Source organism: Citrus clementina, unplaced genomic scaffold, assembly GCF_000493195.1.
Source record: "Citrus clementina cultivar Clemenules unplaced genomic scaffold, Citrus_clementina_v1.0 scaffold_7, whole genome shotgun sequence".
Taxonomy (NCBI): Eukaryota; Viridiplantae; Streptophyta; class Magnoliopsida; order Sapindales; family Rutaceae; genus Citrus; species Citrus x clementina.
The window spans coordinates 10,176,628-10,187,412 of NW_006262075.1; the positions used below are offsets into that span (position 1 = coordinate 10,176,628).

A 10,785-nucleotide genomic window follows, 5' to 3' on the forward strand; every position below is an offset into this window, starting at 1 on the left:
TCCTAAATATGTTTGAAGCAAATATTACAACATGTGTTGCATTAGTAAGGGTTCTACATAAAGATCATTTAAGGCTAATTCCAGATATTGTAGATTACAATAGTAAATAGTTTGACCTTGAACATAACTCAAGCAACAGACCTAATCCATTCCAATAGCTCTTAGAATATCATGCACATGGTAAAGTCAATGATGAGGCCTTTAATTGTGTAAATATCTTTGTAATTATGAGATATATTTTTATTCCCTCAAAGCATGGTGCGACTTTTATATATAATGTACAATTTTATTTGAATAGTGTATCTCATTCTTATATTAACTTTTTTTACACAAAACACCCTTTGAATCTCAAAGTGTGGTGTGCTATGCACCTTATAATTCATACACAGCCAGATAAACATTCACTTTATATCAGTCCCTCTTAGTAGACTTTGGCAATGAGCCGAGTCGGGCTCAGGCCATGCCACGATCTATTATGATCGATTGATCCTATAACTAAAATGTTAGGCGTTAGCCTTTAAAAAGCCCAACCCTTCAAATTAAGGCTCGGACAAGGCCCAATCTTTATCGGGTTAGGATCGGGCTTTATTTGAGCCTAGCATGATTTTTCTACTTTTTTTATTCTTTATTCTTTGTTAATAATATTGTATTATTTTTGTTCTATTTTTATGTTGAATTTAATTGTAACAGATTTGATAAATATTTTTTATTTAGCTTTAATAATAATACAACATGTAACAATCTAACTAAATAAATAGATTAAGCTAACTAATAAGTAAATTAATCAAATACAAAAATTAAATTAATACAAAATACAAACAAACATACTTAAGTACAATTGTGACCACGTATATTGAGTGCATGTTTAATAACTTTCAAATGTTACATTTTTTATTTTAAAATTAATATAAGGGTCAAGGGTCTGGTTAGGGCTTTTTGGTAACGCCCTAACCTTAACCCAAATGTAATTAGAAATTGATTCCTTGAGCCCTAGACTGACCTTTGACCTTTTAAATTCGAGCCAAAGCCTTTAAAATCAAGGTTGAGTCGAGTGAGCTAAGGGCAAAGTTGACCTTTTTTGCCATCCCTACGTCTTGGATATCAAGCACTTCATGAAAATTGTACTTGACTCTTGCTTGAGAAAAATTTATGGGATAAAAAATCCAAGCAAATGAAATACAATTCAGTGAATCACGTGGTAGTGCTAGACATGTTTCAAAACTTTCTCATTAAAAAGCTTTGCGAGAGAAACCCAGTAGGATAAAAAATTGTCAGCGGAAAAAGAGTAAAGTGGATTTGCATCTAGTTTATTTGTCAATATTCTTCCTAATAAAGATTATAGTCCTTCTGATTAGTGCTCCATTTGATAGGTGCTACCTTTGATGGTGTTTCATTTGATGGGTGCTACTTTTAATGGTAACATGTATCAATTTGAAGTTTTTCCTATGTACTATCTTCTGATTAGTGCTCCATCTGATAGGTGCTACCTTTGATGCTGCTTTATTTGATGGGTGCTACTTTTAATGGTAACATGTATCAATTTGAAGTTTTTCCTATGTATTATCTTCTCAAACATTAATGTAGGTAGAGCTTGGTTAATATATCAGTAAAATTATCCATGGAGTGCATTCGCTTGATATCAATCTTTTTGTTTTATTAGAGCTCATGACTGTAGAATAATTTCGGCGATGTATAACTTGTCTTGTCCCCTTTAATATATCTTTCCCAGAGTTTAGCTATGTAGGCAACATTAAGTTGAGCTATGGAAATAGCATTATTTTCGTAGATTGTTTTAGGACATCTACATTTGAAGATAATTTACAAGCACTTTGAATGTAATGGCTGACAAACCATATTTATGACTTTCCTCATACAATACAAGGATTTCAAAATGGTTAAAGGATAGCAAATGTGTGTCTATTTTGTACACTTCCACAGAATCAATATACCATTAAAAATAAAATAATACCCTATTTGCGAATGGGCTTTATATCGACTCGAAAAATAACACGCATTAGCATAACTAATAAGATGGATTTTTTATTAGTTCATTAAAATAAAATAATCTTAAATAGATAGATTTTTTATTAGTTCATTAAAATAAAATAATCTCAAATAAATTGTTTCTTAAAGATAATGAAAAGGATGGTTAGCACTATTCCAATGTATTCTAGTTATCAGGTTACCAGAGAGTACTATATCCAGTCTAGTGCATAAGGTTAGATAATCATAGCACCAATTGTGTTCAGATACGGTACATCAAGACCAAGTATCTATTCATCATTCTCTTTAGGATGAAATAGATCTTTTAAAGGATCAAGTGACTGGATTACCATTCGGGTACAATAAGTAGGATTTATCTATAAGAAATGTTTTAATTTTTATCTAAATAAAGTGATTAGTGGATAAAGATCCCATTAGGTCTGTGCTTGGTCTGCAGCCTAGGATAGTACCTAATTTTTCTTAAATGCTCCATTTCAAATTCTGTTTTCAAGTAGTCAATAATTTTTTGGAGCTCTTTTGGAGTTCCGATCAAATTCATGTCATTTTCATAAATTGCAATGATAGCAAAGCCAAATTCTAAATGCCTTATAAAAACATATAGGTAGATAGGATTATTAACATATTATTCTTTTATCAAGTATTCACTGAGATGATTAAACCACATGCATTCATATTGTTTTAACCCATACAATGATCTAAGTAATTTTATCGAATATGAACTACAATGTGGTGATTGACAAGTTTTTGATATTTTAAATCCTTCAACAATTTTATGTGTGTACGCATGTTTTAAGAGTGTGTGTGTGTGCGTGTGCGTGTGCGCGCACGTGTGTGTGCGTATGTCACCACATCTATGAAACGCATGTCAAGCCTTTAAGATGTAGCTAAAATAATTAAAAGTCAAAACATGCATATATAATGTGAGAATATGTCTCTTGATAATCAATATCGATTCTCTGCGAGAACTTTTAATGCAATGAGTCATACTTTATATCTTAAGATCGTGTTCTTTTCATTAATTTTCCGTATAAATACCCATTTTGTACCCAAAATGTTTAACACCCTCTGGTGTTTAGACTACAAATCCAAATACATTACGTTTGGCTAAAGAAGTCAAATTTGCCTCGGTTACTTTATTCCACCTAGGCCAATCATGTCTCAGTTACACTCATTGATGGATTGCGGATCTTAATCATTTACAATATCAGTAGCTACTATAAACATAAACACATCATCAATGTCTATTTCTTTTTTATTTCACATATTTGTTTTGTGTATAAAGTTTATAGACTTTTATTACTTTTGAACTACTTTTTTAGCTTTTGCTACTTCTCGAGCATATACCTCTTCACGAGCTTTTTCAGGGTTTATGGTCTCATCAAGGACCATGGGTGTTTTTAAAATATTACCTTGAATCAATAGAAGCCTCATTATTTCTATATTAATCTGCCTCGTTAAGGTCTTATACTTTATCTCGAGGTTGTATATCATTAAATTCTTTAATCTCTTTGTAGGCCATTCACTTTTCTGTAATGATTTGCTCATTTGTTTTAAGCATCATTTGTAGCAAGACCCTAATATTTTATTTTTCTTATCCATAAACTAGTACCTTTTAAACCAAGTACTCTACCATGCTTTAGATATGCTATAGACAATTCCTCAACTATACTTTTAATAACTTGCTCTGTAGGAACAATGACCCTAAGGAGGATATTAGTAGCTTGTATGTAAGACTTAGTTAGGAGGATATTAATAGCTTGTATATAAGACTTAGTTAAGAGGGTATTAGTAGCTTGTATATAAGACTTAGTTACTTTTGTCACATCTGTAAATACGTATGGCAGTTGATTTGCCATCTGCTACAAATGAATTATCCTTTGCATTTCATTTTTACTCTGTGAGCTTAGTGGGTCTAATTGAGATACATGGGTTACTTTATATTGACAATCATGCCTAAGCTCACATAGTATTTTTCTTTGTCCTAATGGAGGAAATTTTGTCTAATTAAATTAACTATCTGGAAAGTGTGTGGTGAATAAATCACGTATCTTTGTTCAAGATATATAAATAGTGAGTCAAAATCAACATAAATTCGCAAATGAGATTGGGATGACATATTAGTGCATTGCGGTAATACAACTAGCGCTTGTATAGTGCAAGGTGTACAAATGGGATGCATAATGTTGATGCCCCAATACCAATTACAATGGAGAATACTGATGGTAGGCAGTATGCTTTAAGTGATATAATGTCGCAACTACATGATAATAAAGTTTTAGCAATTACTTGTGGTTGTTTGATGAGGATTCTACTAACATATTTCGAGTATGAATATACGATACTGGATGCTTTATATCAATCCTATTTGACATACAATAGTCATCAAAAGTTTTAAAAGTAAAATTACTATTATTATCAAGTCATATGATCTTGATTGGACAATCTAAAAATTATGCACCTAATCTAGTAATTTGTAAAAGCAATCCAGCAAATATAACGTTATGTATAGATAATAAATAAACATGAAACCATCGTACATATGCATCAATTAAAACCATAAAAATAATGAAATAGATCACTTGGCACATGAATAAGTCCACAAATATCTCCTTAAATTCTTTACAAGAATGATGGAGATTTAAAATCAATTTTACTAGATGATGGTCTAACCACCAATTTACCTACAGGCAGTATAACTATTTTCATTGGATATAGAATATTTAAATTCTTCCATATGTATCCATGAGAATTTTCAAGAAGGCTACCCATTATTGTTGATCTAAGGTAACCAAGTCGTACCAAAGCATAAAATCTTTTGGATCACATTTTTTTTATTACATAGTTTTCCATTGATTTTATCATCGTCTAATACGAGCTAGATGAGAGAGTTCGAACCTTCTCTAATATTCATTTGTGGACGAAGATACTAGAAGTAATGCAAAGATATTCTACAATATTCACATTTATTGTCTCAATATGAAAATTATTACAACAAATATCTTGAAGCTATTTAGATTTCTCCTACTTTTGGGAGAATATAAAGCATCATGGATATAGAATTTTGTATCATTCGCTAACATGGATATAGTTCTTCCAGAGCCCTCAATAAGGTCAACAGAACTAGATATTGCATTGACTTAGCTTCAATCAATATTGCATTTGAGAAATATTTCTTATCTCGAGTGATTGAATGTATAATTGCACTAATATCCTCACAAGTGATTTGCTTTTATAATTCATATCTTTTCAATGAGTAAGATAAAAGTTAAATATTATAACTATTTCTTAATTATGATGTGGAAGATCAAAATGGCAATCACAGAGCATACTTGTAAGGATAGGTTTATTGAGTAAATAGATAAAATAAAGAGTAAAAGGAAATAGAATACTTCTTATACTAGAGCAAAATTGTACTGATAAGATATTGTGAATTTGGATTGGGAAGTATTCAGATATACATGCAAATAATACAAATGATATGAAGCTAAAGGAATCGAATCATAATGAACATATAAAAAAAGAAAAGACGAGCTTGTAGAGAGCTTTCAATTTATGTGCATTCAATTGCTTGAATTTTGAATATGAATTGATTACAAAAGTTAATGACTATTTATAAGAAATATTTGAGAAGCTTTGAGTGGTGGAAAATTTAATGACTATTTAGCATTACACTTTTTAATTTATGGAGTGTGAATGAAATACACAACCCAAGTTAATTGGTTTATTTTGCAATACACCCTTCAAATCCCAAGGCGTTGTTTGCGATACTCCTTCTAATTTAATGTGTGTGTGTGTGTGTGAATAGACTTATATTTCATACCAAATTTGAGTAATGAAATCTGTTAGGAGTACCACCAACAATTGTTGCACAAAATTTAACGGAGACAAAAACTAACACTTGGATCTTAATTCTTAAAGAAGCGTATTGTGAGTTAAAGCCAATTTGCCCAATAACCAAGTCATTTACTATATGAATATGATTTGCTTTTATTTTATTTTTAAAATTTTAAAATTTATATAAATATTACAATATAGAGTCTACTAAAGTATAGATACATAAACTTATATAAACAAGAGTCTGTGTATTAACTTAAAAATATGCTCTCATTAATATTTGGAAAGATATATCTACCATTTTCAATTTTTTAGCAGAGGATCGGAATGAATTCCCATAAGAGCTTGAACCCATTGCTTTGATGTTGAGGACATGAGGTCATTACTTGGCTATAAGTCCAACAATTAAAAGAATAAGATTGAGAATTTTAGGTAACCCTCTTCTAACCAAAATATATATTTATTTATTAAGAAAATTTTATTACAGTAAAATATCTCTATAGTAATATTCTATATAGGAATAACTTCTATGTAGTTATAAAAATCATAGTCCCAATTTAGGCTAGTTATAAATAAGAAAAAAAAAATCCACATTGTAATAAGTTCCAATTTTTTTAAATCATGTCTTAAGAATTTTGCCTTCACAAGTAATAATTATTTGTATATTAATTGCACTCATAAAGTTGTATGGGACAATAATTTATTCTTTAGAATTGTTATTAAATCGTTGTGCAATATTTATAGAATTTAAATTCAAAGAAAAATATTAAAGAGAATGTAAAAAAAAAAAAATACTTGACTTTGCATATTCCCATATTATATAGATATCAGGGGCGAACCTAGGACTTAATATTACACCGGGCTAAATTTTAAAATTTATATTTTGAAGCGAACATAAAAATTTATATGTAGAAATAAGTACATTAAATAAGGAGGAAAACTAAGAACCTTATCCCTCTAAATATGTACTATAGACAAAAATGATTATAAAAAAAGAATAGAAAAAAAAAGGTAACTCAACTATGAAAGCACTATTTTTCAATTATAAAAAGTGACATTGCAACCTATAATAACATGTAATTATATAATGATTAAAAATCAATTAAGAATTTCAAATTAAAATATATCAATACATGTAATTACAATCAATTAAAATTACAAGCAAAACTTTTAGATTTGAAGTGAAGTACTAAATTACCAGACTTAATAAATTAAACAATTAAAATTTATTCATCCTTTTAAATTGTAAAAGTATTATTGGTCAAAAGTTTCAATAATAAACTAAACTCAATTTAGCAAAAATGTATTTGGGTGTAGTTGTTTCTCTGTCAGGCTCTCTATCTCTCTTTAAAGAACTAGATGTTGATGATTCTTCTATCAAAACCTCCTTAAAATACTCAATTTTTTTTTCCTAACTGGTCCTCTTAGTTAATATAATTAATAAATAAAATCTGAAAATTCACATAAAAATTTTATGCAAATATAGATAATTGTTACCCATATGTTGTTTCTATAAGTACGTTTAATACTTGCGATGATGTTATATTATATTTGACATTTTTTTCGATTAGAAAGTTTTTTAAAATAAAATAAAAGCAGTAATAAAATTTTTAGCTCCCCCAATGTTTTTCAATCTACTCAATAAAATATATAATTTAATCATTTTATAAAATAAGTCATTAATTTCAATTGAAAATAATATAATTGAATTAGGAACATATTTGTAAATAAAATAAAAACTCTATTGTTATATAAAATTGATGAAACATAAGGGTAATTGAGTTAGGGACATATTTGAATATAAAATAAAAACTCTATTGTTATACTAAATTGATGAAAACATAAGGGTAATTGAGTTAGGGACATATTTGAATATGAAATAAAAACTCTATTATTATACTAAATTGATGAAAAAATAAGGATAATTGAGTTAGGGACATATATGAAAATAAAATAAAACTCTATTATTTTACTAAATTGATGAAAAAGTAAGGGGTATAAATGATTTTTTCTAGACTAGGCCGGACTACAGCCCGATCTAGCGCACATGTAGGTCCTGCACTAATAGATATATGTACTAGTTTTTTAATTTATGTCTATATTTTTTTTCCAAGGAAAATTATTATTGCACCACATTTGTTTTGTCTTATGTTCATTCAACCACTACAAAATTTTAATATGTTCTCTACACCACCTTTCTTTTAAAATTTGTATCAATTAACCACTTTTGTACTAACACCGTTAAATAATTTAAACAAAATAAAAATTTTATCCCTAAATAAATTAAAAGACCATTTTATCTTATAAAAGTTTTGAAAAATAAAAAGTTATAATTATAAAAATACCTCTAAATTTAATAAAAATAAATTCAAAATAGAGGTGCTTAGTTATTTTTATAAAATTTAGATTTTGCAAAATTTTAATAAAAAATAAACTGAATTTGTTTATTAAAATAATTGAATTGATTTATTAAAAAGGGAAATTATCATTGCACCACATTTCTTTTGTCTTATGTTCATTCAACCACCACAAAATTCTAACATGTTCTCTACACCACATTTTTTTTAAATTTGTATCAATTAACCACTTTTGCACTAACACCGTTAAATACTTTTAAAAAATGAAAATTTTATCCCTAAATAAAATAAAAGACCATTTTATCTTATAAAAGTTTTGAAAAATAAAAATTATAATTAAAAAAATACCCTAAATTTAATAAAAATAAATTCAAAATAGAGGTGCTCAGTTATTTTTATAAAATTTAGATTTTGCAAAATTTGAATAAAAAATAAACTGAATTTATTTATTAAAATTAAAATTTTGCAAAATTTTATTAAAATAATTGAATTTATTTATTAAAAAATAGAAATTATCATTGCACCACCTTTCTTTTGTCTTATGTTCATTCAACCACCACAAAATTCTAACACGTTCTCTACACCACATTTCTTTTAAAATTTGTATCAATTAGCTACTTTTGCACTAACACCGTTAAATAATTTAAACAAAATGATAATTTTATCCCTAAATAAATTAAAAGACTATTTTATCTTATAAAATTTTTGAAAAATAAAAAATTATAATTATAAAAATACCCCTAAATTTAATAAAAACAAATTCAAAATAGAGGTGCTCAGTTATTTTTCTAAAATTAATATTTTGCAAAATTTGAATAAAAAATAAACTGAATTTATTTATTAAAATTAAAATTTTGCAAAATTTTATTAAAATAACTGAATTTATTTATTAAAAAAATAAATCCCAAAATTTTAATAATTTAGGGGATTTGTATTAAATCCCAAAATTTTGCAATTTTTTATAATTATATTTTTTATTAAAAAATAAAAATTCTAATTTTGGGATTTTTTTCTTTTTTAAATTTAGGGGTATTTTTATAATTATAATTTTTTATTTTCAAAGTTTTTATAAAATAAAATGGTCTTTTAATTTATTTAGGGGTAAAATTATCATTTTATTTAAATTATTTAATAGTGTTAGTACAAAAGTAGTTGATTGATACAAATTTAAAAAGAATTATGGTTCAAAAAATATGTTAAAATTTTATGATGGTCAGATGAATATAAAGCAAAAGAAAGGTTGTATAATGATAATTTCCCTTTTTTCAATGTCTAAACATTAAAAATTAAATTTGATATGTTCCATTAATAAGTTATTAATGTAGTGCATAATTTACTTTTATATCAGCTTGCACTATGTTAAGGAAGCTCATGTGAGCCAGATAGTCAGCAAAGCAGAGGATTGTAACAGCTGCAGCTCACGGTTACAAGTTGATGACTTAGCATGCCAGCTAGCACCTGGTGGTTACATCATTTCTTGTACACGTGAATATTAGTTTTTAGTTAGTTATGATAAGCTGTTAAGCATGATTAGTTGGTTGAATTAGTTTAGCTAATATCAGCTATGTAGATACATTAGTATATAAAGAAACTTTGTACATTTACTCTGTATTCGATTAATTGGAATAAAAGCAATTTCTCAGAATCATTACATTTTCTTTCAATACTTTCTTAGTTACCAAACAAGTTGTTTTCTCACTTGGTATCAGAGCTAGAGATAATGACACCTGTTAATCTAGCTTCTTCCTCAAATCAAATCCAAAACACTTCCGCAGCTTCAACTACTATTTCGTTTACTTTCAATACACCAGTAAAGCTTGATCAAGCCAACTATCTCATATGGCGATCTCAAGTACTGGCTTCAATTCGTGGCAATAGACTGGAGAAACTTATTGATGACTCGGTTACACCTCCTCCAACTCATATTGCTCAAAGAGTTGGAGATGATATCAGATCTGTGGAGAATTCAGATTTCATTTCATGGAGATCTCAGGATCAAGTGCTGCTTGGATGGCTGCTTTCCTCAATGAGTGAAGGAATCATCAGTCTGGTCTTCAATCTGGAGACATCACGTGAGGTTTGGAAGGCTATTGAGGTACAATTTGGTTCTCAATCCAAATCAAGGCTTTTACATTTGAGGTACATGCTGAATTCAACTAGAAAGGATGACATGAAAATCACAGATTACTTCATTAAAGTGAAAAATATATCTGATAACATGGCTGCAGCAGGCAGTGCCTTAAGTAATGATGACTTAATTTTGCACATATTATCTGGCCTAGGACCAGATTATAATTCAGTAGCTACCTATATAACTGGTCAAGTAGGAACTAGAAAGATGGATCTAAATGAAGCTTTTGCAATGCTCTTAACTCAAGAAGCTAGGATTGAGCAGCAATCTCAGATGCTAGCTAGTACAGACATGAAAAATAACTTTGAAGCTAATTTTGCTCAAAACAGAGGACCTAAGAAAGGAAACATGTTCAATGGAAAAGGTTTTGGTGGTTATGGTTACAACTCAGGGTCTGGAAATAATCATAACTCAGGCTTTGGTAACAATGGTCATTACAAAGGAAATTTTGGTACTGAG

At 28.3% G+C, this 10,785-nt stretch overlaps 1 non-coding gene across 1 annotated transcript; it reads left to right on the top strand.

The window, feature by feature from the left end:
* Nucleotides 1–10,431: 10,431 nt before the first annotated feature.
* On the top strand, nt 10,432–10,568 carry LOC112097068. Its single transcript, XR_002904726.1, has one exon. It is a non-coding gene; the product is annotated as a small nucleolar RNA Z247 (small nucleolar RNA).
* Nucleotides 10,569–10,785: the final 217 nt, after the last annotated feature.